Source organism: Panthera onca, chromosome B2 (genome assembly GCF_046562875.1).
Source record: "Panthera onca isolate mPanOnc1 chromosome B2, mPanOnc1 haplotype 2, whole genome shotgun sequence".
Lineage (NCBI taxonomy): Eukaryota > Metazoa > Chordata > Mammalia > Carnivora > Felidae > Panthera > Panthera onca.
Window position 1 is genome coordinate 120,929,532 of NC_138343.1, and position 27,797 is coordinate 120,957,328.

The window sequence follows — 27,797 nt, forward strand, 5'->3', positions numbered from 1 at the left end:
CCTGTTCATGCTCTCTCTCTCTCTCTCTCTGTCTCAAAAATAAATAAATGTAAAAAAAAAAATTAAAAATAAGACAGTGGAAGACTGTATCTCTCTGTACATTTGAATACGCTTGTATGAGCATGGGAATAGGTGCGGAAGACTATTTAACTAACAATATTATTTTGAATAAATGGAATGGAGCTGAGGTGGGGAAGCAATTATTTTATATACTGTAATATAATTTAATACCATAATATAAGTATTGTTATATACTACGTCTTTTTACAATTCGTAGGTATTGGTGTGGTAATTTTTTTGAAGTAGAAAAATAAAGGAAAAGTTAAAAGGTGGCCAGGGCTGAAAACATCTCCTTGAAACAACTTTACCATTACAGTAATTAGCACGTATTCATAAAGCACTTAGCGTTTGCAACACTAAAACACAATATTAGGTTTGCTACCTGCCGAAACGGCCAATACTCTGATTGGGGATATAAGTCCTATTCATGTGAAAAGATTAATATTTTCATGTTGAGAACAGTGTGGGCCTATTTGTACATATTTCTGGAAATGAGTGGAATCAAAGTGGTGTAAGGAATAGATCTTGGACATGGCATCCTCTCCAACTCTGCCACTCACGTGCTAGATGAACTTGGACAAGTTCCTTCACATCCCATGTGCAACATGATCTCCTAGGCTCTGCACCTCTGGCGTCGAGAAGGAACACATCTGGATACAGAGCAATCAGCCCTGCACCAACTGCTCTGACAGGCCTGGCCCCCTCTCTCGCTAAGGAACTTGGAACCCCTAGTTCCAAGCCCATCAGGAGACCTCTGGGAACCAAATCAGCCCCATCATCCCATTTCAGACTTCTTGGCTCAACGCAGGTCCTGATATCCAATGGTCAAAACGTGAAACGGTAACTTTTGCTCATGGTGCTGGGTTGCAAACCATTTGTCGCTTCTAGTCCCTGGGTTGCAAACCATTTGTCGCTTCTGGTCCCTGGTGAGTGCTATTGGGAAGCATCAGGGCAAAAGTCATCATCCAAAAATTCCAGTTCTAGGCTTCTCTCTCGGGCTGGGCTTGAAGCCAGAGGCCATTCTACCCAGGTGGCAGGCCAGTGCCATCTGACTGCAATACCTCTTGTGTGGTGGTTGAGGGAAGGAGGGAGGAAGAGCCAGAACAGTCAAAGGACTGTATGTTGATCAGAACAGGGCAGGGAAGAAGGGAGAAGAGGGTAAGGCTGGGCATTGCAGCAATCTGTGTCACAGCATCAGCAAAATAAAGCCAGCTGGCTCCCACCCAGGGGGTTCCCCATCCAGCTGTTGTACATGTGTCACTGGTCTAGAGAGCACCTGTGGCTTCACCTGGCCAGGTATGGGTTCCCACTTTAAAAGAAATGTCCGGGACAAAGAAAACGGCATGCTGTCTTTCCTTTCGCCCGATATGTTTCACAGCATTACGTTTAAGAAACAAAAATTAAAAACGTGAATCTTGAGGTTTAGGGCTGTCTTCTGGGCTTGAGTCGTGCCACTTACCCTTCATCCTCAGCTTTTGATTGTCACCGTGCCAGATGTTATACAAGCAAAAGAACAGAGACGTGGTCCTTCAGGAATTGACAAAACTCCCATCTCCATGTGAGTGAGCCGTGGGAAATGAGATCTATGGGACACAGGCGCTGAGGAAGTGTATTTTCGGGGTGGAGGTGGGAGCTCCACATACTGTGTGGGAAGACTGAAGCAGGCTGCCAATCAAAATCTCCTTAAGATTATGTAGCAGGAGGAGGCAGAGAAGAGGGGGCGATCGATCGCTTAGTGAGTTGAGCACCAGGGCAATACCTTGTAAAGGAGAGAATGTCGGGAGGTAGAATTGTGAGTGGGCAGCTGGGGGTCTTCTGCACCCACCGCCACCATCATGCTATCTTCTCATGGGCTATAATTCCCATTAACCACGAAATATCCATGCCCCAAACTAGGCAAACCTACAATACGTCTGATCCATACACGTAAGACCTGTTCAATAGACAAATACCCTCGCATAAAAATGGCTTTTAAAGAATGGAAACTTGAGGAAACTTGATTATCTAATCAGGCTTCCGATTTTTCCTTAAGCCAATTCGTGCTGTACCTTTAAATAGTACCCAGGAGAGGAAATACATTGTTGTGGAAAGAGCACTTACTTGAGAATCCAGAGATGGGCACCCTGGTTGCCAGCGTGCAACTGAGAAACTCCGAGCCCTGGAGCAAATCTCTCAATGTGTTTGGCCCTTAAATTCCCTATCGGGGTGAAAAAAAAAAAATGGGCCAAGTCGTCTCTCAGATGACTTTTCACTCCAGAATCCTGTAGTTTGCCAAAGATCTTTAGATGAAGGCTAATGTTTTAATGGATCGGATCCATTCATTCAGCACGCATTTATTAAGCTCTGCACTATTGAGCCCTGCTGGTTTAAAAGAACCCAGGTGGTGAGCAAAAGTGCTTTATATTCTTGGAAGTATGCGACGCACATGGAGAATTGTAATCATTTCATAAACATGCTGTGGCTGTGCTGTTCCTTAGTCTATACACACCATGGAACCTCCCGGGGGGGAGCTCAGTGCAGTGGTGGCTTTAGAATGACAGAGGCCTCCCTCTCCGTGGCAAATTGGATCAGTTATTAATCTGTGAACTGTGGCAAGGCGCTTCACTTCTTTTACTCCTAATTTTCTTGTCTGTGACTAGGTGACAATGGAGGCCACCTTGCAGGGTTAGGGTAAGGAGCAGGAACCCCAGCTTCCCGTAGAGCAGTGGAGCAGACTAACTTAGTAGGCGTACGTGAAGCATTGGTCTCCGACAGGCCGGGTTCAGGGGCCTGGCTTCATGGTTTCTTAGGCATGTTACTGCTTGAAAGTCGCTTAGTTTCTCGAAGCCTTGGCTTCTTCATGTATGAGATGAGAATAGTACCATTTGCCACATGCAATTACTATTTGTGAAGAGGTTAGCATAGTTCATGGCACCGGGTAAGACCTCAGTTAGTAAGAGCTATTCTTGTCCCCTTATCCAAAGATTCTGAACTGGCCTACTCCGGACACCGTAGCTGGCGTTTACTTGTGATTTACCAAGGCAAGGGGTCTTGTTAGAAAACAGGACAAATGGTAGTGGACGGAAGCAATTCTAATCTACCTGGAAGGTGAGCTATGGTTACACAGGTGTTACAAATCCCATACATTGAACTTATGTACAAATCATAACTGCAAGGAAAATAAAAGGTCAACATTGTTTTGATTTGCTGATTGTTCTATTTATGAAAAGGACTGCTACCTAATCTTTCGTTGTGAAGTTCTTTCAGCGTTTGAAATAAAAACACAACTGTGGGGGGCGCCTGGGTGGCTCAGTCAGTTAAGCGGCCCACTTCGGCTCAGGTCACGATCTTGCGGTCCATGATTTCGAGCCCCGCGTCGGGCTCTGTGCTGACTGCTCAGAGCCTGGAGCCTGTTCCAGATTCTGTGTCTCCCTCTCTCTCTGACCCTCCCCCGTTCATGCTCTGTCTCTCTCTGTCTCAAAAATAAATAAACGTTAAAAAAAAAATAAAAAAAAAAAAAAAAACACAACTGTGGTATTTTCTTGACCCCGTGGAGGGTTGGGGGAATTAAAGGCGTGCTTACTTCGAGGCGTTAGGTTGTTTGGTTATGAGCCACGAACACAACTCTGGTTCAACTTATTATGAGGATATTGGTGAGCACAACGCGTCAAACTGACGGAGGTCTGGAGAAACAGGGTTAGAGGTGGGACAGGAAACAGGACAGGGACTCCTGGCAGGGGCAGTTTCTTCCCTCCTTACGTCAGAATGGAAGAGAGAAAGTCCAGTTGACCAGGCTGAGATCTTGGAAGTCCTTCCCTTCAAGGCCTTTCCACAGGAAGAATCTGGCCAAGGGCTGCTTCTGGAACTACCCTCAACGAGGGAGAAGAAAATCCCCCCAAAGGAAAGAGAGATGCCGATAGGAAGGAGGGATGGGTGCCGTGTGATCAATATCAACAAGGGTCCACTACAGAGCCAGACAGACCTGTCTCCATATTCGAGCTTGCTGCTGGCCATGCAAACTGCTCCGCTCCCACGAGTCTGTCATAAGATGGAGATAACAGTACAAATCTACAGGGTTGCTTTGAAGTATCCGTGCAGTAGTGCTTAAAATTGCCCAGCATGGTGCCTGTTACGTAGGAAGCACATCTATTAACGTTCCCTAAGTCATGGCATCCTTTTTTTATTTTATGTCTGTGTTGGGCTTTTCCATATTAGTTTCGTGTCTATTTCTTGTCGCATGTTTCCTACACTCATGTATGTTTGTATTCTGTTATCAAAGTGTGTGCTTCCGGAGAAAAGAGATCATGCCTCACTTTAAACAGTGTCATTTGCTGAATAACTGACAACAACTGATAATAACAGGGAGCATTGCCCTAGTGTTTAATTTTAAATGTTGTTTTGAAATTTATCTATACCTACGTAATATGATATTATAAACCTAGTCAATGTGCATAGTTATGCTCGAGCTGTAGGCTCCCACTTTCTTTTCCATGGTCATGCAGAGGAATGCTGATTACACATAGACCACGTCGTCCAGTGATTTTGATGACAGAATGATTGGCACAGCCTTACCTTCCTAAATAGTGTGCTGATTCACTTGATCCATTTTTAAACATCAGCAGATTGGCATTGGTGACATCTGCTAATTATCTGGTTTGACTCATGGCTAGCGTGAGACTTCCACCTGCAGTGATTAGAAAGACACGATCAGTGTGAGATTAATAGTACCCAGTCCGTGACCAATTTGTAGTAATGAGTAGCCTGGTCTACTTTTCTGTTTCCCCCAGAGGTATCATTATTTATCATGTGTTGGAAACATAGCTGCCAGAAGTTTAGCATAAACCTGAAGCGATTGTATCTAACTTCATTTGAGAAGAAGGTGTACTGTCTTCCAATAATAGCGTACCAACTCTCAAATTGCAATGGCCCATACAACTGCATGTTTAAAGCTTTCCAGGGGCGCCCGGGTGGCTCAGTCGGTTAAGCGTCCGACTTCAGCTCAGGTCACGATCTCGCGGTCCGTGATTTCCGGTCCCACGTCGGGCTCTGGGCTCATGGCTCAGAGCCTGGGGCCTGCTTCTGATTCTATGTCTCCCTCTCTCTCTGACACTCCCCCGTTCATGCTCTGTCTCTCTCTGTCTCAAAAATAAATAAACTTAAAACTAAATAAATAAACATTTTTAAAAAATTAAAAAATAAATAAATAAAGGCTTCCACATCTCTCTCTTAGGGTCTCCTCTCAGCTGTCATTCCAACGTGAAAGCACTCCTGAAAGAGAGTGGAAAATGACCTTTCTTGCTTCCTGGTACCAGGTTTTGAGAAGTATCCGCTCAAATGGCCTTTTTTTTTTTTTTTTTTTTACCATCATCATGGGACTTCCACAGCTTCATTAAACCAGATTAGTCATGCTTCTTGGTTTAATTCAGAGTGAATTAAATCATATCCAATGAACAAAGAGTTTTGTTCATTTTTGTAACGTTCAGAGGAGATTAGAGAGGCAGTGGCTTCAGACCCTGGTAGTGGCCACATTTGCTAATTCCGCGTTCGATGCTTCCAGTCGCCATGAGTGTACATTTTCACCACTTGTTTGCAGTCTACCAAAGCCAACTCGGGGGGGATGCTCTCTGCCCCCTGCTGCTGATTGCCTGTCATTGCAGCAGATGACTCAGCAGAGGGATCTTCCAGACAGGAACAGAGAAATGTGTATGTCTGCTCAGAGCCCCTGAGAAAGCCACGACTTTTGGGGAAATTCACGTATCACGTGGGTGCCAAATATGGAAGTGTCAGGTAAATGAATGGAGAGGAACGCTCAGTCAGTAATAGCCCTGCTGGGAAAAATGGCAGAGACTCTTGAGCCGTGGGTCTTACTGCTTTCTTAGCTCCTCCCTGGGGAGCCCTCAGGGCACTTCCTGGGCCACTTTGGCCACTGCTCTTCCTCTTGATTTTGCCAGTTTCCTCCCGCCTCAGCACGGGTGCACCTGCTGCCTGAAAAGCTCCCCCAACCCCCTTCACTCACTAAACCCTACCTGTCTATTAGAATTGAGCTGAAAGATCACCTTGATGAGACAGACTAAGTCAGGACTCCATTAAATCTTCTCACACTATCTGGTTCTTCTCCTTACAATTTTAATTGAAAAATTAATCACAGAGATTGTTGCTTGATGAATACGTCATCTGCTAAAGTGGTAGCCACCCCACCCCCAACCCCGGAAGGCCTTTTTTTTTTTTTTTTTTTTTTTTTTGGTATACATAGCAGGTGCGAAATACATACTTTTTTAAATGAATGAATGAATGAATGAATTCTGAATTGAAAACCCAGCATTCTTTAATTTTACAACATTTCTGTTGGTTTTGCAGCTAAACCAGAACCAGGTTTATTGTGAAGTATAATTCCAAAGACACCCAAGGGAAAGAAAGAGGAGAAGGTAGGGAGGGGATGGCCGAATCAGGTCAGCTTTCTCATCATTCTGTTTCACGGGAGCAGTTAAGTGCCAAAGCAAGCCTGCAGAAATGTTTCTCTTTCTATAAACTTCACTAACTGTAGAAAGAGTAGGAGCTCTTATCAAACCCCACCTACTTTTTACTGTTTACAAGTACTGCTGACCCACCCTCTAAGACTCACAATTTTTTATTGTGATACCTGCATTTAGGACAGAATCTTAGGTACCGAGTTAATTCCCATTGCGTTGTATGACCAGCAACAATGCTTCCCACTGGGCATAAGGTACTCTGGTTATTTTCTCTATGTCTTCTTCTGGAAATAAGAAATAATTGTTATTTTCCTTTTACAGATGGAGAAAATGAGCACAGGTAAACCTTTGAACCTTTGATGTGGTCACACGGAGCCTCAGTGGCAGGCAAGAAAACGGCTCATTTCTAGAGGAACGATGGAGGGAAATCCCAGGCCTCCAGGCCTCTAGGCAGTTTCCAAGGCCTGCAACTGATCACAGATCCTGTTTTTCTCCCATTGGCTGAAAGTATCATAAGTACAAGTTACAGCCTGACTACTTTCTGAGATAATTCTATAATGGTTAGGAAGGGAAAGAAGAGAAAGTCCAGATGTTTGCCTTGTTTTCTCTGCTTAGTGTGAGTTGAATGCCAACTTGAAAACAGCTTTAGAGGTGGCCTGGAAATGCTGTCTCTTTATGATGAAACCCTAGGTTGAAAAAAACAGTGGGAGACAGACAACACAGGGCAGTGGATGAAGGAGGGCATTACCCCCACGTATCTGACACACAGCCTGAGAGAGGGGAGACTTTTAAAGAGCAAATGTCACACATGGATGCATTGTTTTAATACCACATTCGTTTCTTATTCATCTAACTCTCAGTAAACATTTATTGAAAACTGGCAATTCAAACTCTGTGGATACGGTAACAACAACAACAACAACAAAACCCAACAAATTGAAGCTTCCTGGTCTTTTAGACTTTTCATTTTAGGGCAGGGGGCAGATAGGAGATGGAAGAGAAGAGAGTATACAAATAAATAAACAAACAAGGTAATTTCCACACCCATAAGTGTCATGATAGTGACCCACCGGGGTAATGTGATAGAGAGTGACTGGAGGCAGGGGTTTACTTGGGGTCTGTGCCCTCCGGTACAGCAGCTGCTAGTCACATGTGGCTCCTGAGAACCTTAAATTCAGCCAGCCTAAATTAAAATGTCCTGTAAGAGATGTGAAGATTTCAAATACTTGAGTGTGAGAAAAAAAAATGTAAAATATCTCATTAACTTTTATATACTAATTGTATGTTGCAATGATGCTTTAGATATATTGGATTAAAGCAAAATGTTTTAAAATTAATTTCACTTTAAAAAATTGAATGTGGCTACTGGCATATTTACAGTGACATGTATGGTTCACATCTGTCTCCCCTGGTATATCTACTGGGCAGCATCGTGTTAGAAAGTGTGTGCAGGGAAGGCTGCCTGAGGAGGTTATAACACTGAGGAGGGGACTGGCCATCTGATGGGCTGAGGGCAAAGGGGTGCGGGCACAGGGGACAGCAGCAGGTGCAGAGAACCTGCAGTGTGCCTATAGACAAGGCCAGGAGAGCAAGTTGGGGTGGTAAGCTAGGGCCCTGAGACCATGGCTTGCTCATGAAGGGCCTGGGAGACCAGAGTAAGAAGTTAAAATTTTATATAGAAATAGAATTTTTTTATAAATTATTGGAGCGGATTTGCTTCTGTACAATTTTCCAGGAACCATTCCAAAATATCAATATTCGCTGTGAAACCCTGGCCAAAGAATGAAAAGAATCCCACTTAGCTCAGAATATCTCCACGCTAATGGAGGCTTACATTGAGATATGCACTTATTAAATTTGTTTATTTTTAAAGGGTGATTACAGTGTTTATATATAAGTGCTTTTTTTTTATGAGGAGGAAGAGCACAGGTAGACAAAGAATGTACTCAAATAAATCAGATGAATAGCTCAGTCTTATCTTCCTCTAGTTTACTCATCCCAAGCTCAAACTTGTGTGTGTATGTGTGTGTGTGTGTGTGTGTGTGTGTGTGTATAATGGTCAAAGACAGGCAAACCCAAGTCCACCCAGAAAGTATGGAGTGTGGGTGGGGAGATAAATATTGAGGTTTTCCACACATGAGTATATTCACTGTATATCTTTTTTTTTAAAACTGGGTACCTCCCATGAAGAGGAAAATAAACAATATATTCTAACCCTCACCACCCTGGTAGGGAGTGGTTACAAAAAAAAAAATGGTGACTCACTTAATGACCAAATATTTCTGATATATTTTAGAGTTTATATGTTGAATTTATTGCCATAAAAGCAAAATGTTGAGTTTCACAAGAGAAGTGGAAACATTTTTGTTCCCAAATAGCAAATGGAAACTGACATCCGTAATTAACCAGCAAATCTCACACACACAATAAAAGGCAAAGCAGAACATGTCTTAACTAGGAATACATGGTCACTAAATTAAAAAGGAATGAGCCCAAGGGTTCAGATTATCCAGGGACACTGTCAAGATTGGTGTCTGGTCAAAATACATTCAGCCCTGTCCGTAACTGGGGCCATGCTCATCAGAAGCAGAGCAGAGCTCTTGTACCTGGTCATGGAAATCCGTGTGTGGGTGAGACAGCTAGATTACAAACCACACCAGCTGAGTCACCAAGGTGTGCTCCTTTTATTTAAGTGTTCTTAATCTCTGACACTATATGTGGATAGGGTCATAGAGCTGTTGCCTAGCCCACTGATTACTGAGAGCCTACCTTCATAAATTTGCAAATCTAGAACTGAGAGTTAGCTTCGTTCATGGTTCAGCAAGTGAAAACTTCTGAATAGTGATGGATTAAAAAATGGATCCTAAGAGCATCACTGACTTACCTCTCTCAAAATAAGGGCCTCTTAACAAAACGGAAGAGATTTGTTATAGCATAAATCAGGGCTTGACACATAGTAGAGACTTGAGACATATATTTGTTGAATGTGAGAATGTACAAATGTTAATTAAGATTTTGGAGAACCTTAATAGGAGATTAATTAATACCACAGCAAAGAATGCCCAGGTCCTATGTTGGCCTGATCAGCTCCTTCTGGTGAGCTTTCTGGAGGAGCTAGGGCAAGGGACAAGGGCAAGTGGAAATTAAAAACACCTGTCTCATATGAGTTGCAGAGATTTCAGTAGTCCGATAGCGGACTCTCAGGCTAGCAGAACTGGACTCTTGTTGTAAGCTCCAGTCTGCCATGGGCCTAGCGACATCTCTTCGTCCCAGTCTTTCCACAGGCTGACTGCAGACCTTGAAAAGATGAGTTGTCCAGAGCTCTGAAAGCTCATTTCTGCAATAAGATGCAGAGAAAGTAAAATAACTAAGTCTGCATTTTCGATGCAGTGACACTGTCAGACAATTGAATGGCCTTGTCCGTGTCCTTGAGCTCAACAGATTTACAACTCCTCCTTCCTGGGACCAGAGGGTGCTCGAGATAGTATTGACCTTGGCGGAAGGGAGACGAAAACGGAAATCAAAGATAGGTAGCCATCGTCTGTAAGTGACAATTTTGAGAACTTCGAGAACAAAGGTCAATACAACTTTGAAAATGTGGGAGCATCTAGTAATTGCTAAAACTAAGCATAAACCTTACAGAGTAAGTTTTATGAAACTCATTTAAAGTTTAATCAAATTGAGGTTCATGGGAATCAAGCCACCCATCGGCATCGGGGCCACATGGCGACATAGTGGAGAAGCAGGTATTTGAGCCCAGGTCTGTGCTGCTTCTCTGCCTTTACTGCACGGGGACACAGTTCTGTGACTTGAAGTAATCACAGAACCCTTTCACCAGAATTAATGTTTTGAAAGTACTAATGAAATTTCCCAAACAAGAAATTGTTTGTTACATTATCTGTTAATCATTATGGTTATTGCTATCAATTGCATTAATTATATTTATGAAGACATAATTAACAATAGAAAATGTGGTAAGAAGCAAGCATTTATAATTTAAGAATTCCTCCAGGCCCAGAGCAAAAAAAAAAGATCTTGTGTTTGGCTTTTGGTCTCACTTCTCAGCATGCCAACCCTAAACTTTATGTGTAGACACCTTCACCACACACTCAATATGAACGTACACAATCTGGTTTATTAATGTCTTTCCCCAAACTGGCGCATCTTTCAAGATGTCTGAAGGGAAGGCAGTTCCAGGTTTGTTTACATCAGTGGCTCAGCAACATCATCAAGGAATCAGGTAACTTGAGGGTTCCTGGGTGGCTCAGTCAGTTAAGTGTCTGACTTTTGATTTTGGCTCAGGTCATGATCTCACAGTTTGTGAGTTCAATCCCCATGTCAGACTCTGTGCTGACAGTGCAAAGCCTGCTTGGGATTCCCTCTTCCTCTCTCTCTGCCCCTCCCCAGCTCTGCTCTCTCTCTCTCTCTCTTTCAAAATAAATAAGTAAACTTAAAAAAAAAAAAGAAATAAAGAAATCAGGTAACTTGAATATTTGCTTTGTCCACAGACTAGCTCCTTTCATCATACCAAAGTGGTGACACAGCAGTTTCAAGTGCCTCCTGGAGATAATGTTCAGCAAAGAAGAGATTGTCTCTTTCTGTGTTTTCTTTTCTCAAAAGAAGGATACATTTCCCCGAAGGCCCCTAGAGGATTTTCTTCACATCTCATTGGCTGAAAATGGACTCCATGGACTCATCCTAGAGGAGATTCACCCTCTGGGCAGATCCTCTTCTGATGATCATGGCTGGGAGGAAGAGGAAGGATAGAAGGAACAAAACCAGGATTCAATTTGGAAGGAAGAAGCAGGAACAGAACAGATGGTGGGTTGACGGCCCATAGTGTGGGCTGCATCTCCTGCCTAAGTATCGCTGTAGACTCTAAATTGTGCCCTAGACCCTAGAGTCTCTTCACGATAATCCATTCCATAGACCTTCTAGATCAATCGTCATAAAGTACCACATTGGTGGTTTTCACAGACCTCAGTGCCAACTTCCCCAGCTAGCCTCCAGGGCTCTCTACAATTCACTCACTCCAAACTTCCCTACTCTTCGGCCATATTCCCATGCAAGACTTTCTGTTCAGGGTGCCTTCTCTTTACCTTCCCGGTACGATCTCTCATGTATTGTGTCTATCCTGTCACCAAAGTGATACTCCTGAAAACAAAGACCTCAAGTGTACTGTTTTACTTAAAATGATGGCTAATAGGGTGAAGTTTAAATTCCATAGTATGACATACATAGACTTTCACAAATTAGTCACTACATGTCTTTCCAGACACTTTCTCTGTCAGTCTCCATTTTCTTCCTCACTTCCCTCCCCCACACTCCAACCGCATAGAAGGTTCTTACCCTTCCCAAACACAGTATGCTCTTTTACATCTTCATGTGTTGTCATATGTTGTGCTCTCTGCCCGGAATATATGTCTCATCTTTTTCCATCTGGTAAAACTCCACTCATCATTCAAAGCCCAGATCAAAGTTCATTTCCTTCATAAACGCTTCCTCAATTCCCCAGACAGAACTAATTTCTTCCTTTCTAGTTGCTTCCAGTGATCTAGCCCACCTATTAATACACTGTCAGGTAACAAAGGTAACAATATGTATCTATGTCTTCTACCAAGGTGGTTTTCTATAACAAACTATTATTGTTAACTATTATTATTATATTACTTTTTGTGCCCTCAGCCCCTGGTACAGAGCACATTCTCAGTAAAAGTTTGAGGGTGATTTATCTAAAATACCTGCTCTATATCAGTTCCACTCATTCTTCAGTGCTCATCTCAAATGCCATCTCTTCTAGGACTTGTCATTGCACTTCTGGTGAGAAAGAAGCTTTCCTCATTCAAATCCCAGTAACTTTAATTTGTGCAATTAAGGCTCTCAATCATATCCTGTCCTGTCTTATCATTGCCCTACTCTCCTCTGTGTGCTCCCCCCCCCACCCCCAAGCCTGTGAGCTCGCTCAGTAAGGGCTGTGTTGCACCATCCTGAGGCTCTGTCCCCCTGAGCCCAGTGGTAGAGGCACCACTTGCAGGGGGACAAAGTCACAGTACGACTTGTTAGTACATGTGTAGATACAGTCAGAACAGAACGGTTGTTTCTCTTTCGTGTCAGCTTCAGGATGAATATCCATTGGGGATTCTTAGTTTTAATGAAAATGTTTGAGAAGCCATATGTTTCTCAAGAATTTTAGGTGCCCGCAAAATTTTGTGATGAGCTCCAGAAGTTCTAGAAAAATCTTTTTATTTCAATATTTTCATTTAGGCAAAAAGTTAAAAAATAAGAGACAAAAACATTTTAAAATACAAAAATTATTGGTGTTTATGATTATTTTTAATTTTTTTTTAATAAATAGGCTCCACACCCCATTAAGGGCTCACACAACCCCAAGATCAAGGGTCACATGCTCCACTCACTGGCTCACAGCCAGGTACCCCTACGATTATTTTTTACCAGGTCTCATCACAAGATTCCTTGGTCTAAACGGCATTGTTGATGTCAAGGGACCAATGTTCAGGTACTGCTGTCAAGTTTAAAGGTAAATAGAAGCTACCAGTGAATGATTTCAAGGGGGTTAAAAAACTTTATGTCCTTTAAAAACCACCATTAGATCTAAATGCCTCAAGACTGGACGCATTTGATTAATATTTGGCCTTTGTAATCAGCAGTGATTAAGTCTATCTTACATCAAATTGCCATTTGATTTGGTTGATTCAGTGAAAACTATTCAAGCTTCAGAAACGCTCAAATCTAGCAACTTCCCAAAACCAATTTTTTCTAAGTTTCTACGGTTCACATACCAGATGCCCAACATGTACCATGTCTATGTACTTCCTACATTGTAGTCAACTTAATCCTTGGAATAAAATGGCGATAAATCAAATACCAACATCATTTGTCATAAATAAGAGGCAAATATTTTTTAAAAAGCAATAAAACATAACAATGTGATTATAAGCCTAGCTGGCATATAGGAAAATCTCAGTGTCTGAGGTGTGATTTCTTTGTTTAAAAAAGGAAGATTAACAAGAGTTAAAAAGTTGAAAAAAACCTGTTAGCACTCAGAAAAAGAACTGAAAAGAATTTGAGAAAAGCATAGCTTTCTCTCTCTGTAATTCATTTAATATTAACTTTTTTTTAAAATTTTTTTTAACGTTTATTTATTTTTGAGACAGAGAGAGACAGAGCATGAACGGGGGAGGGGCAGAGAGAGAGGGAGACACAGAATCCAAAGCATGCTCCAGGCTCTGAGCCATCAGCCCAGAGCCCGACGCAGGGCTTCTCGAACTCACGGACCGTGAGATCGTGACCTGAGCTGAAGTCGGACGCTTAACCGACTGAGCCACCCAGGCACCCCTATTACTATGTTCCTCTGAAAATCATGTCCATACCATGAAGGGCACCAGCTTGCATTTGGGAAATAAAAACATACCCCAAAATGGATTAAAATTAAACTGGTGGACAAAATTTTAAATTTTAAATCAGTATTCTTATTTCTGATCATGTGTTTTGCATCATGGCAATGTGTCTTGCTAAAGACAATGATTCACCAATTTTGAATTATTTATAATATTTGACTAAGTAGGCAATATTCAGGAGCTAAAATATGAAGCCAATTTTATGAGAAAACAAGTCACACTTAAATAAGACTTTTTAAGAAAGAACAATGAAAAATATGTAGGTGGATTTAGAAGCTTTCCTGATTTCAATTTATACCTTGAGAGCCTTTCACTTATTATTGGGTACTTAATGGCTCACCAAGTAGGCTTACTTCTGAAAGGTAAGTACAAAAAAGTTAAATAATTTTTTTATCTCCTTTCTTGCCTACAGAACCTAAAAAAATTAAAGACTTACATGAAGACATCTCTTGGGAGTGTATGTTCATACATCAGCCTTCATTTTAATCACGAGATCTTTCAAGTTCAAAAATTCACCTCCAAAGAAAGTTTTTTGTTTAGGGGATAGTCAGAGTCACAGTCATTCAACGGTGAAATTCTGGGAACAGAGACATCCCTAGAGATTTTGCTCAGGATCCTGGTGAGCTGGAAGAAGGCAGCCCTAGGCACTCAGGCCCGTGTGGTCAGAACCTCACAGCTCTGGAAGCTGGAGTAGCAGAGCATGGCATACTGGTAGAGACAGATCGCAAGGTCAGCTCTTCTGTTTTTTTTTTTTTTTGGTTTTTTTTTTTTTTTTGGTCAGCTCTTTACCACTGCTCACCTAAGTCACAGAATGACCCAGCCAATCAGGATTTCAGCTTCTAGTAGGGGAATTAAGAGTACCAGAAGTCCTTGCTTTCTTCAACCAAAATACAATGTTCTTTTAATGGGCAACTTTGAACTGATTTACTCCGTGGGCTACAGGCTAGTAGGTGACTTTTAAGTGCCTGACCCATTTTGGCACTTAGTACTCAGCTAAAGATTCATTAGGATGGCTCAAGAATTGAAAAGCATCCATCAACGTGGGTTAAGTTTTTAGGGCATCGATGCAGCTGTAGGCAAAAGGATAAGACTAGCTGGTGTCCTAACGATTGGATGTTGGCAAAGAGGGGAAGCCATCAGTAGCCAGCAGACAACAGCAGGGCTAGCGAAATTTGAGTATTGGAGCAGTGGGTGGAGGAAAACAATAGCAAGTCTACGTTCTCACAGGCAAGTGGGCAGGTGAGTAGGTCAGAGAAAACTGTGGGCGGGGAGCAAGGCTAAGCTACAGGGCTGAGATTCTGGGGCAGAAGTTGAGTACGTGGAGAAGTGATCTGTGTGTGGCTAGGATAAGGAAGAGCGTAGGGGTGGGAAGGAGTAATTGGTACGTGGGGTATCGAAACATACTCTTGGGCATAAGAAAACAGGAGAGGCACAACAGGGAAGTTTAGTCACTAAAAAAGAAGAAGAAGAAAGGCAAAAATCCATTTATTAGACCTGAGACAGGGCTAGCACTTAGAGGAATTCAGAAAGTAAATGAAGCCATTCTCTAAATGATCTGACTTTCCAAGGCTGATTTTTTTTTCCTGCTTTTATATTTAGTCTTTCTTTTTTGTGTTGAAGACATTCCTGGAACATTTGATGTTCCTTGGCCACTAATGAACATTTAAGAACAAGGAATTAAAAAGCTCTATGTGTGCAAGCACATTGCTTATCAACTGATGAGACTCGTTGTAGAACAATCAGGATAGGATTCACGTATTTACAGTGAGACTTCCCCCAAACATCAGGATATGGCAATCTCTTCTCAGGTGACATTGAGTTTCTTCAAGGAGGAGTCCTCTGTGTTCTGCCTGAGAAGTAAATATCTGGAAGATAAACATAGAGCAGAAAGGGAGGAGGTTCCTATCACTCAACATTCAGATGCTTTCAGTCTCTCTATGATGAGCCCATGTCTTACCCATCATCTTGCTGCCATGTCTGAAACCACCCACATTCAATGCTGCCTAAGAATTAACCTCATTCCTTAACATTAATGGGGGTGTACCTTAATCACAGGCTATCCTTAGTACATAAAGAAATCTAAGGTCCAGTCACTCAACAGCATGACTTCGAACCAATTTTTCTGTTTTAAATCCCCACCCTCTGCAGAACCTGGTGTGCCTACTCAGGTCTCTTAGGGATCCTGTGATGGAGTGAGCTCATGTTACATTAGTACTTTACTTTGCAGGCCCTATAAGCTATAGCTCCCTCTTCTCTTTTAAGTAAGTTACCACTTTGTCCTCTTTCGATCTTACAAAAAGGTGGAGATCTTTAATCTCCTAGTTTTTCTTCTGTTTTCTTTGTCTTTGAGGCTTGGCAGTTTTTTCTCTACTGGCATATTATGGTGTTTCTGAGGAGTGATCTTGAATGAAAATTCCTTCCAAGAACTCTTAACAGCATGAAAAAGTGAGGGGAAGATTTGGTACTTAGAATATCAAGGGTAGTCTTCATATTTACCATGGAATTAAATGAGTGGACACATAGATAAAGTTATTGTAAGAGGTCTTGACAGAAGGGAGGGAGGATGAGTCAATTATTCTGATTATTAATGGAGAACAGGAACGAGTACTCTAGAGCCTAGTTAGTGGCTGGCCTTAACTTAACCCTCCATTGGGTAAGAATCAGGCTGGGCTTGCTAGGCAGAACTGACCCAGATTTTCCTCAGAAGATTAACTTTATCTGAATTACAAACCCATCTCACACCCCATTGATACACTCCATTTCTTGCTTTTGGAATCATGTAATCACTCCTTTCCAAAGCAGTTTACCTGCTCTCTGCTAATTACCTATACTTATGGTGAACATTCCTCACAGGCACACAATAAGATGAACTTGATATCTGGTTGACTTATTGATGAGTGATTCCCAAGTGTTGCTTGTGCCAGCACTGGACTGGCTATATGTGAATAACTTGGGAAGTCCATTAAAAATAATAGATCTGTAGATCCCACCCCAAGCCTGGAAGAACTTACTCAATAGGTGAAGCAATTGGGACTTCATGAAGGTAATTTTGAGTTACTACTATAGAATAGTCATTACATTTCTGTGCTTATACTTATCTATATCTGTCTGTATGTGTTTGTCTGTATCTCTATTGGTCACTTGTAGATAATGAGTATGATGGCATCCAAGGATGCAAAGATGAATAGACAGTCTTAGCCTTTGAAGAATTACTATATATTAGGTTATATAGACTTAACAGAAATAATTTTAATTAAAATCAATATGTAATTATGAGGCTAATGTAGAAATTTGGAAGAGTCAGAAATAACTTAGAGTTTCAGGGAAAGGCTTGTGAGGAGGTAGTCACTAAGTTGGGCCTTAACGAATAGGTGATATTTGCATGGGCAGGAATGGAAAGCATTTAAGTAGGTTTCTCAGGCATTTTCCTGAAATAAAGTACTCAAAGTAAAAATTGTGTTATTCTACATTCATTTTAATTCTGATACAGTCTGTGCTGATGGGTAAAAATAAATATTCTGAGTTCAATATCTAAGTTTGTTGATAAGAACACGCCAAACATTTACAGGTTGCCTGGGTGGCTCAGTCGGTTAAGTGTCCGACTTCAGCTCAGGTCATGATCTCACGGTTTGTGGGTTTGGGCCCCCCGACGAGCTCTGTGCTGTCAGCTCAGAGCCTACTTCGGATCCTGTTTCCTTCTCTCTGCCCCTCTGCCACTTGCTTTCTCATTCTCAAAAATAAGTAAACATTAAAAACACTTTTTTAAAAGCCTTAATTACTATCACATATCTACTATGTATCTATTGTGCATTGAAATCTGTTAACATACATCGGACACACTACAACAATAGCATAAAACTTCCCTATGTTGGACAGGCTGGGAGATTATAAGACATGGAAAGTTTGACTTTAAAAATACCCAGTATTTCTTAGTACATATGTTTGATAATGTTCCGTATCCTTTTTTAAAATATTTTAGTATTTATTTATTTTTGAGAGAGAGAGAGATAAAGAGCCTGAGTGGGGGAGGGACAGAGAGGGAGACACAGAATCTGAAGCAGCCTCCAGGCCCTGAGCTGTCTGCACAAAGCCTGACGCATGTCTCGAACTCACAAGCCATGAGATCATGATCTGAGCCAAAGTCAGACACTTAACCAACTGAGCCACCTAGATGCCCTATTGTTCCATATTCTTTACCTTGATTTATCTCCCTTCTGATTCATATTTAGCCTAAATCTTCTTAGATCGCTATTCGGGTAAAGACGAAAACCTTTTTTCAGTTTCTGTTTTAGTGCCATTGAGCAGCAAGGCCTCCTCAGGTAATAATGTAAACATTTTGTATTTGCCTGTCCCAGTTCCGTTTTTAGTTAAAAATAATTTTAAGACATTCTGTTTTCTCTCAAATATTTTATTTCACCTCTTTCATCACTTTTCCACCTTAATGCCAATACAGCGTTGCTATTTCTTGGTAATCTTCACTTTCTTTATTAGATTCAAGAACAATATGCCCTTTATATTAGCCTCAAGCTCTTCTTTCAGTTAAAGTACAAAATTAGGTGGGGGTTTTTCTGGAGTCTTTTCAAAGAAAAATGCTAATGATACCAGTATGATGCAATCTGTATATCATCATTCTAATGATTAAAACTGCTATCAAGCAGCTATTTGTGCTCCGTGGTGTAATGAAGAGATGGAAATTATCGCTCCTCTCTGGGGAATCTGATAGTGAGGAGGATGAACCTGTAAAGGACATAAATTGCGAGCAACCAATGCATAAAGAAACAGATAATATAGTCATTACGGAAGTTAGAATGTAGGCATTACTGAAGGAAAAGTGCTACAGGATATACTTCATTTCAGAAACCATGTACATGGAGAGAAGGTGGGATCATTATGGGATATACATGATTACCGTCTTCTTTTTTTTTTTTTTCAACTTCACTTCAACTACAACATCGTCTTCTTTTTTTTTTTTCAACTTCACTTCAACTACAACATCTTCTCCCTCTCTTCTCTTTTCTTGCACACTTCTCTTTTCCCTTTCTCCAGTTCTCTTCTCTACTCAGTGAGAGAACAGTTCCCCAGACTTTTTTTGGTCCTAAAAAGGCCATTTATTCTTCTCTCAAACTGGTCTTTTCCCAGTAACACTAAGGGAGGAAGAGCCTCTTCCACTCCTAAGTGCTACCCTTGGTCAGTCCTGGTCTTAGCTGGCCAGGATCTCGGCCTTCGGAAAGCGCCACTGATTCGTCATGGAAAGTATGAAAGGTTGGCATCATGCAGTACAAAGAGAACTGGAAGTCAGAAGCAGGAGTCCGTCACAAGCTATTTGTATGGCCCAGATCTCTCACCATCTATTTGTGTAGCTTTGGACTGAGCTGGGCCTGAACACTCTCACCTGTAAAATGTGGAGGTTTGTGGCAGGCTAAATAATGCCCCTCCAATATATCCACATCCTAATCTCTGAAACAGATGACTGTTTCCTTATATAGAAAAAGGGACTTTGGGGGCGCCTGGGTGGCGCAGTCGGTTAAGCGTCCGACTTCAGCCAGGTCACGATCTCGCGGTCCGTGAGTTCGAGCCCCGCGTCGGGCTCTGGGCTGATGGCTCGGAGCCTGGAGCCTGTTTCCAATTCTGTGTCTCCCTCTCTCTCTGCCCCTCCCCCGTTCATGCTCTGTCTCTCTCTGTCCCAAAAATAAATAAAAAACGTTGAAAAAAAAAATTTAAAAAAAAAAAAAAAAAAAAGAAAAAGGGACTTTGCAGATGTGAGTAAGATAGAAAGGTTATCTTGCATTATCTTGGGGCACCCGAGGTAATCCCAACTGTCTTTATAAAAAGGGCCCAGCAGGAATCAGTCAGAGGAGAAGGCAAGGTGACAAAGTTTGCAGAGGTTGGGATGATGTCACTTGAAGATGGAGGAAGTGTCCAGAAACCGATGAATGCAGGCATCCGCTAGAAGCTGGAAAAGGCAAGGAAACGGGCTTTCCCCTCACATCCCCAGAAGGAACAAGTCCTATGGCACCTTGACGTTAGCCCAGGGAAACCGATTTCGGACTTCCGACCTATAGAACTATAAGCGAATACATTTGTGTTGTTTTAAGCCACTAAGTTTGTGGCAATTTGTTACAGCAGCAAGAAGGAACTAAAACCAAGTTGTACTAGGTGATTTCTGAGGCTGCTTCTAACTCTAACTGCCACTTCACCCCTATGGCCCGGTGCTAAACGGTCCAGACTTTGCAGTACTTGGGGGCCTTAATGGATCTGGTTCAAGCAACCTTTTTTGACAAGACTGTGAACCAGGCATTGCTTCTTCTGAAGAGCAAGTGCCATTGACGAGTCTGCAGTTTCATCTAAGGTTTTGTTCCAAAAAGAATTCGTAGCCAGAGACGAGCCTCCATCAACCTCCGTAATCTGACCCCGAATTTCCATTCCCCCTTCCTGTCCCACTCCACCCTACCCTCTAGCCCAATCAGTTTCCCCATCACCTCCCAAACAGTTTCCCCATCGCCTCCCCCTTCCCCCCCCACCGTGTCCCTATGTCTCCATCAGTGTCCACACAAAATGTTGTCTCCCCAAATCTGCCCAAAGCTCCAATCAAGTGCGAAATCTTCTCGAAATCTGTCCCCGACCACCCAGGTCACATGGAATCTTTTCTTCCTCTGTTATCCCCATGCACAGCCTGTCTTACCTCTTTTCAGACTCTTAAAGCCATCTTCTATTTAGTGTTTACACCTCTGTCTCCTCCGTTAGAAGGCACATGGAGGGCAGTGGCTGTGGCTCATTCATTTTGGTATCAGGTACCAGGGCCAATGCTCACACATATGTTTGATGTTTCTTGACTTAAAACCACAGAGGCCTAAAATCAAGGAACCAATTACCACTTCTTTTCACTAACGTATATCTCAGTACAAAATTCTTCCACGGGAAAAGTTGCAAAGGAACTTATATTTACAAGTATCCCTGTCCTCTCCCCTTATTTTCCACAGTGTTTTACTTTAGTGTAAACTTCCTAGGATTACCCCTCTTCCAACATACCATAGACAAGTAGGAAAAAATTAAACAAATCTTTCTTGCACAATTTTTTCCGGTGAAAAGATCAAAAGTGAGCTCGCCAGGGAAAGAGTAGTGAGGATTGTCCAAACAGAGTATGTGGCACTTTTTATAATCCCTTCTGATTTACCCTCACCCCATAATTCTTTCTATTCCTTGAAATTTGGGATTAGGTGCATTTTAAGAACTTAAAAACTATTTAAAAGTGTCAGGAGTAATCATAGATAACACCTCTTTACCCCTGTGCCCAAACCAAATCCTAATTAAGTAAGGCTCCTCAGTGCCTGAACAGTAAAGGCAATTTATCCCGCCCGCTTAATACTAAACTGTATCCCACTATGGATTTGATGACGGAGAATCAAGAGGTAAAATTAGTTCACTCCAGAAATACATTCTGGTGGTAGAATGCCTGTCACTTTACTCATTTTCTTAATCATAGTTGGTGCCTCTGCCAGACCTTTCATTTGGATAACTAAGGGAGCTTAACTCTTAAATCCTCAGTTCACCAAAAAAGGAGATAAACAGGCAGTACAAAGTGCCAATTACTGTGATTTTTCAGACAGGTAAATAGACCCGAAGGTCAAATCCTCCTAGGATGTCTGTGAAGGAACCACAAAGAGAATGAAGCTAACAGAGGCCCGCTCTCATTTGCCCAATTTTACATATTCAGACGAAACCCCCTGACTTGTTTGAACAGAGGTGTATGAATTAACACATTCTGGATTCAATCGGCAGTGATCCTGGAGGGGATCCCGGATAACAGCTGCTTTGATTTAGCAGCGCCACAAATAATTTTATGTTTACAAACAGCAAACGGGTATGAGTTCTTTAAAGAAGAAAAATGTGCAAATTCCCCTGATGGTGAAAGAATATCTATGGTGTGCTACTATCCACAAGTAAATAAACAAACGTCTCCGACTAAACCCAAGTCACCCACACACGCTAACATCTTCTTTCAGTCTTGGTCCCTGGGGACACAGAGGATAGTCTACAGTGTTTTCCAGCTGATTCTCATCTTCAGGACACAGGTCAGGACAACTCAACCTCGAGGCTAAGATCTGGGATGAATGTTCACGCTGCTGCTCCCTGTTCCCATTAAAAGAATTAGAATGACATTGCAATCTGAATATTTTTTGGAGAAGGCCTAAAGGAAGAAGGTTTTATTCCCCAAAAAGAACTGGTAGGTAAAGCAGGACAGAATAAAGAGTGCCTCGCTCAGGAAATCTGGCCAGTTCAGTGCATTGTGTGTAAAATAAATTATACCTGTTACCTGCCAAGAAAAAATAAGGTAGTAACTAGCTGTATATATAAATCTTCATTAAAGATATATGGATTCTGGATAAGTGAATTATTCTAATGTTCTTGAGTACCTTAAAAGGTAAATTGCAAGTGACTGATCTGCATATTTTGAGAACAGAAAGACCCAGAGCAGAGATAGGAAACTTCCAGACTCAAAATGGTTCTGGGCAGAATTCCATCTGGCCATCAACTGATTTTCTAAAATTAAGAGTTCTTGCTTCTATCCCTAATTATTTGGATGAATCAAATTTGGAGGAAAACAAGCACGTCACCTAAGACTTCCTAATACCGGGTGTTAGTCAGACATGTAATTTACAACAGGAAGCACATCACTTAAAGTTTAGTAGAAAGCGCAAACTTTAGTCAGGCCAATGTAAGTTCAAAGTTTGATAATGTCAGCTGGTCTATGTGCCCTAGGGCAAGGAACTTAAACTGCCTGAGTCCCAGTCCCCTCAATCATAAAATGGGAATAATAGTGCTTCTTTGTAATGCTAAATAAGATGAAATAAATCATCAAGCCACCATCTGTAGATACTCCAAAAGTCGCAGCTATTATTAAAAGCTATAAGGAAAAGCAGCACAATTTATATAATGGACTTATAAGATATCCTTTAGAATATTTGAAAGTCCTTGTGCTTGGATTTTATTATACTGCCTCACGTACCCCTTGCGGCTGTCAAACCTCATATCTAGTTGGCACTAAATAAATGTGTGTTAATTTGACTTACTTATATATTTTTTCAAAACAAACAAGCTATGCCAGCTTTCCCCTACAGCTTACATTTCCCTTGATCTACTTATTAATTTCACTGATGGCTTTAAAAAAATATTTTTAATGTTTTATTTATTTTTGAGAGAGACAGAGAGAGACAGAGTACAAGCGGGGGAGGGGCAGAGAGAGAGGGAGACACAGAAACCTTTTTTTTTTTTTTTAATTTCTAGATTCTTTTTTTTTTTTTTAATTTTTTTTTTTTTTTAACGTTTATTTATTTTTGAGACAGAGAGAGACAGAGCATGAATGGGGGAGGGTCAGAGAGAGGGAGACACAGAATCTGAAACAGGTTCCAGGCTCTGAGCGGTCAGCACAGAGCCCAACGCGGGGCTCGAACTCACGGACTGCGAGATCATGACCTGAGCCGAAGTCAGCCACTTAACCGACTGAGCCACCCAGGCGCCCCGACACAGAAACCTTAAAGCAAGCTCCAGGCTCTGAGCTGTCAGCACAGAGCCGGACCCGGGGCTCGAACCTGTGAGCCACGAGATCATGACCTGAGCCAAAGTTGGAGGCTTATCCAACTGAGCCCCGCCCCCTACCCGGTGCCCCTCAAAAGCCCCTCATGGCTTTTGATGTAGTTAGCCACTTAATGGCAGACGGCAAAATAAAAAATCAAAAAGACCTTCTGACCATAGAACAACAAGTGAGTTTCAATAGACTATAAAAGAAGAAGCTAAAGCAGGCAAAGTTATCTCCAGAAGGCTGGTCATGCTGTGATACTGTGTCAAGAAGGATGTAAGGTAACAGGAGGAAGGCAAGGTGAAAGGCTACATTTGCAATGGGAAGTGACGGATGAGGTAGGGTAATTGCAAGCCCACCTCTAAGGAAGTCATAATCACTCAGCGGCAGAGCCAGGACTAGAACCAAGGTCATCAGATTTGTATAGCTGAGCTGAGCTAACAAGTCACTGTCCACAGTGTGCTAAGCTCTCTACCATGCTGCCTCCTACTGGGAGCTTTGGCAAGTTCTTAGACCCCACCTGATCTGTTGCCTTATCTGTGAATGGAGAGGGTTGGACCGGATGAACCACCAGGTCCTTTCCAGTATCAACAGGCCACGCTCTTTGGTTTCTATAGTGCTATTCGGCAACCCAGATTACAAGGCCTTACATTTATGACAGTGTTTTAGAGCTTACCAAAACCTTTTCCAGTTACCATTCAATTGGACTTTTCCAACAACTTTGTAAGTAATGCATTCCTACCCCATTTTACAGATGAGGGAACTAAATTTCTGAGAGATGGGGCAAGACAGACCAAGTCACAAAAATCGCTAGTGATGGAATTGTGAGAACGCTCAAGCCTCACAAGAAGCTTCCTGAAGAGTTTGTTATTAAAGGTACAAGTATAGGGGCACCTGGGTGGCTCAGTCGGTAAAGCGTCCAACTTTGGCTCAGGTCACGATCTCATGGTTCGTGAGGTCAGGCCCTGCGTTGGCCTCTGTGCTGACAGCTCAGAGCCTGGAGCCTGCTTCAGATTCTGTGTCTCCTTCTCTCTGCCCCTCCTCTACTCACACTCTGTCTCTCTCTCTCTCTCTCAAAAATAAATAAACTTAAAAAAAGTTTTTAAGTACAAGCATACAAGATAGAGGGGAAAAGTACAGGTAAGGAAGGTGCGGTGGGGCGAAAATATAGCACAGGTTGAAGTAAATGGCTAAAGGCCAGAAGCTCTTGTGTAAATTGCCAAGGGCAAGCAAAGGCATTTTTAAAAACAAAGGAGATGAGTCCATTGTTTGGCAGATGGTGTAAAATTAACAGACAAGAAATGATACAATATATCTCTTCTATTTCATTTCTACCTTAGAGGATTTTCAAACTGGAAAGTGTAGAACACAAAAAGGATTTAGAATCAAAACAGTGGAGGAAATCACAAATGCATTTTAAAATCTGCCCTATTTATCCAAGGTCAAGTTCCCGGGCTCAGATGAACTACCTCCCTCAAGCCTTCTGAAAGTGTCCACATTTTTTTTGATTGAACGAACAATTTTAGTAATTTCTGCATTTATAGAAATAAAAGAAATGTTGGAAACCTAGAGATGGACAAATGTCCCAACTTTTTAAAAAGGCAGCTTCTAGGAAGAACAGATGAATGATTTTGATCTCAGTCTTTAAGTTCTGCCAAATCAGATAGCAAACTCCCAAAACAGAGGATTAGGAAGACAGCAAGCATGTGGTTTTGATGGTGAAATGGAAGGAGGAAGGCCGTGATAATAGGATAGGTCTTTGTCACATGATGCACCTTTTATGATCGGCTGTGGCCTCTGTTAGGAAATATGTCACATTCTTAGCAGAAAAAGAGGAAGATTTTTTTTTAAATGAATGAATGAACAAATCAATAGCTGAGGACCAAGTACAGTTTTCCAGCCTTTTCCACATCCCCAAGATGTGCTAGTAATTACCAGGGTATTTTCCCAAAGCCTAGATTTTATTCAGTGGCTCGATCCCCTCATTTCTGAATGTTGCCCTTCGGCACTCTGACTCTCAGAAACTTGACTGAATTGTCTTTGTTTTTATTTCTACTTGTTCTGCTTTTGAGAGATTCAATGCAAATTAGAATTCCTAACTGCAGTACTCCAGGATCCTCCTAAAATCTTTGCTGCTGGTTCATATTCTTTGTTGAAACATTTGTGGGAGGAAAGGGCACCAGGGAAACAGTGATGTTGAATACGGAAGCCTCAGGAAGGCTTGGTGGGAATGAGGCCATCATTGATTATGTGACACACACAGCAGAGAAGCGAAAGTGAGTGAGGAGGTCCCCCAAAAGAAAGTAAGTGTATGGGTGAGAAAAGTTTGGAGTTCATGATCCTCCATTTACAAAGAGCAGGTGGTATATTTTATTTCAATATATAGTAGCAACTGTGTTTTTTTTTTCTCCCAATAGAGAAATTTGGCCAAAAGTTCCACAGGGAAACCCATATTTTTGTAGATGAGATTCCGTCTTCATGAAAGATGAAAACTGCAAAGTGCACAGTTTGCTTGCAAGACTTCTCTGTATGATGCCGCAGAAATACCCGCATTTATGCACACAAACTGCATATACTCTGCTTGTGGCTACCTACAGATTTCACTTACTTCTAAGCGCCTTGTAGTCATCCAATATCGTAATCCCAAGTATTCAAATTTCAGGATGTAATTAGCAATGCTGCTCAGGATACACATAACAAATAAACATGTAGTATTTTTTTTTTAATTTATTTATTTAAATTCAAGTTAGTTAACATACGGTGTAGCACTGCTTTCAGGAGCAGAATCCAGTGACTCATCACTTATAAACGTGTGATTTAAGGAAAAGAAGCTATCGAAGATCTGGAAGAGTGTTTGTTTTGGACAAAAGACCAATTGATTCCAATTCAACGATGATTTCTCCAGCACCTGTGTTCAAGATGCTTCCAGCCTCTGAAAAACCTGCAAAGAAGAAAAGGACAGACGCTGTGCCTTAGAAGAAATGAAAATAGACTAAAGCAGGTAAAGCTATGACTTCTATCACCACCGATGACAGGTGCACCTATGGAGTGACTCCAGGTGCTAGACATACAACATTCTTTTTAATTCTCATGGCATCCGTGCAAAACAGGTACCATTATCCCCAGTTTAAAGATGAGGAAACTGAGGTTCGGTGGAGGAAGTAATATATGTGAGCCACCCCAATCCAAGCGACATGTCCCAAATGAGATCCTGCCTGTCTGCCTTCAGAGTCTACACTTTCTTTTATATACCCTGTGTCTGCCCAGTAACTACAAAACAGACTAAACCATGAACGCGTGACACAAGTAGAAACAAAGACGTAAAAAGGGTAGGAGAAGAAAGAGACCCACCGGTTGACCAGGAAAGCCCTGGTGAAGAATGAGACATTTGAAAGAGGCTGAAAAAGTAGAATGTCAGCAAGGGGAGATGGGTGAGTGTGATAAAAACCTCTAAACCACGGCCTCAAATGCACTTTAGGCCATCAATAAAATTCTTCCATCTAACTTTAGCTAGATAAAAATTAGTATTCCTCAAGCTGATGAGGTGTTATCCTAGAAGAGTTTGTAAAGCTTTTGCATCTTAACTGACAACCATATAAATAAAATGAACTAGAACTGTAAGGAAGGTTTTAAGTTCCTAACTGATGCCTTATAATTTAAGAATTGTTTGGACACTGACGTTAGTAACCAAAAAAAAAAAAAAAAAAAAAAAAAAGGAGGAATGTCAGTAACTGGAGAATTTAATTCAGCTTTTTTTTTTTTTTTTTTTTAAGGCCATGCTATCTGTGAGCAGATGAGAATAAGGACCTTTCTAGGGCTCAATCTTTGAATAGGCCTATTACAAAGGCTTTCAAGCAAAGGAAAAAAAAATACTAGTCTGTAATTTTTTTTTTCTTATTTTACTGCATTCTGTGCAATCAGGAAATAAAATATAATTTATGTGTTTTAGTTATGAACAATTACATACATAGATGCTTATCCAAACAAACCCAAAAACTGAACGGGGGGCAATGTGTAGCAATTAGGCTTGTTTTTCAAGATCTCTCAAGGTTATGTACATACATAGTCATGAACACACGTGCAAGCAGATTTTGAATCCTCCTCTTGGTCTTTAGAGCTACAGAAGATTGAAGTTTACGGCTCTACATCTGCTGCCAGTGTCTTTTTAGAATCAACACAAGACCAAAGTCATCAGTTATTCTAAAGTGAAACCTATAGAATGCAGAGACTGGTCTAGATTGAAAGAATAATATTCACAACTATACCTGGAAGAGGGAAGAAGGGCATGGGCTT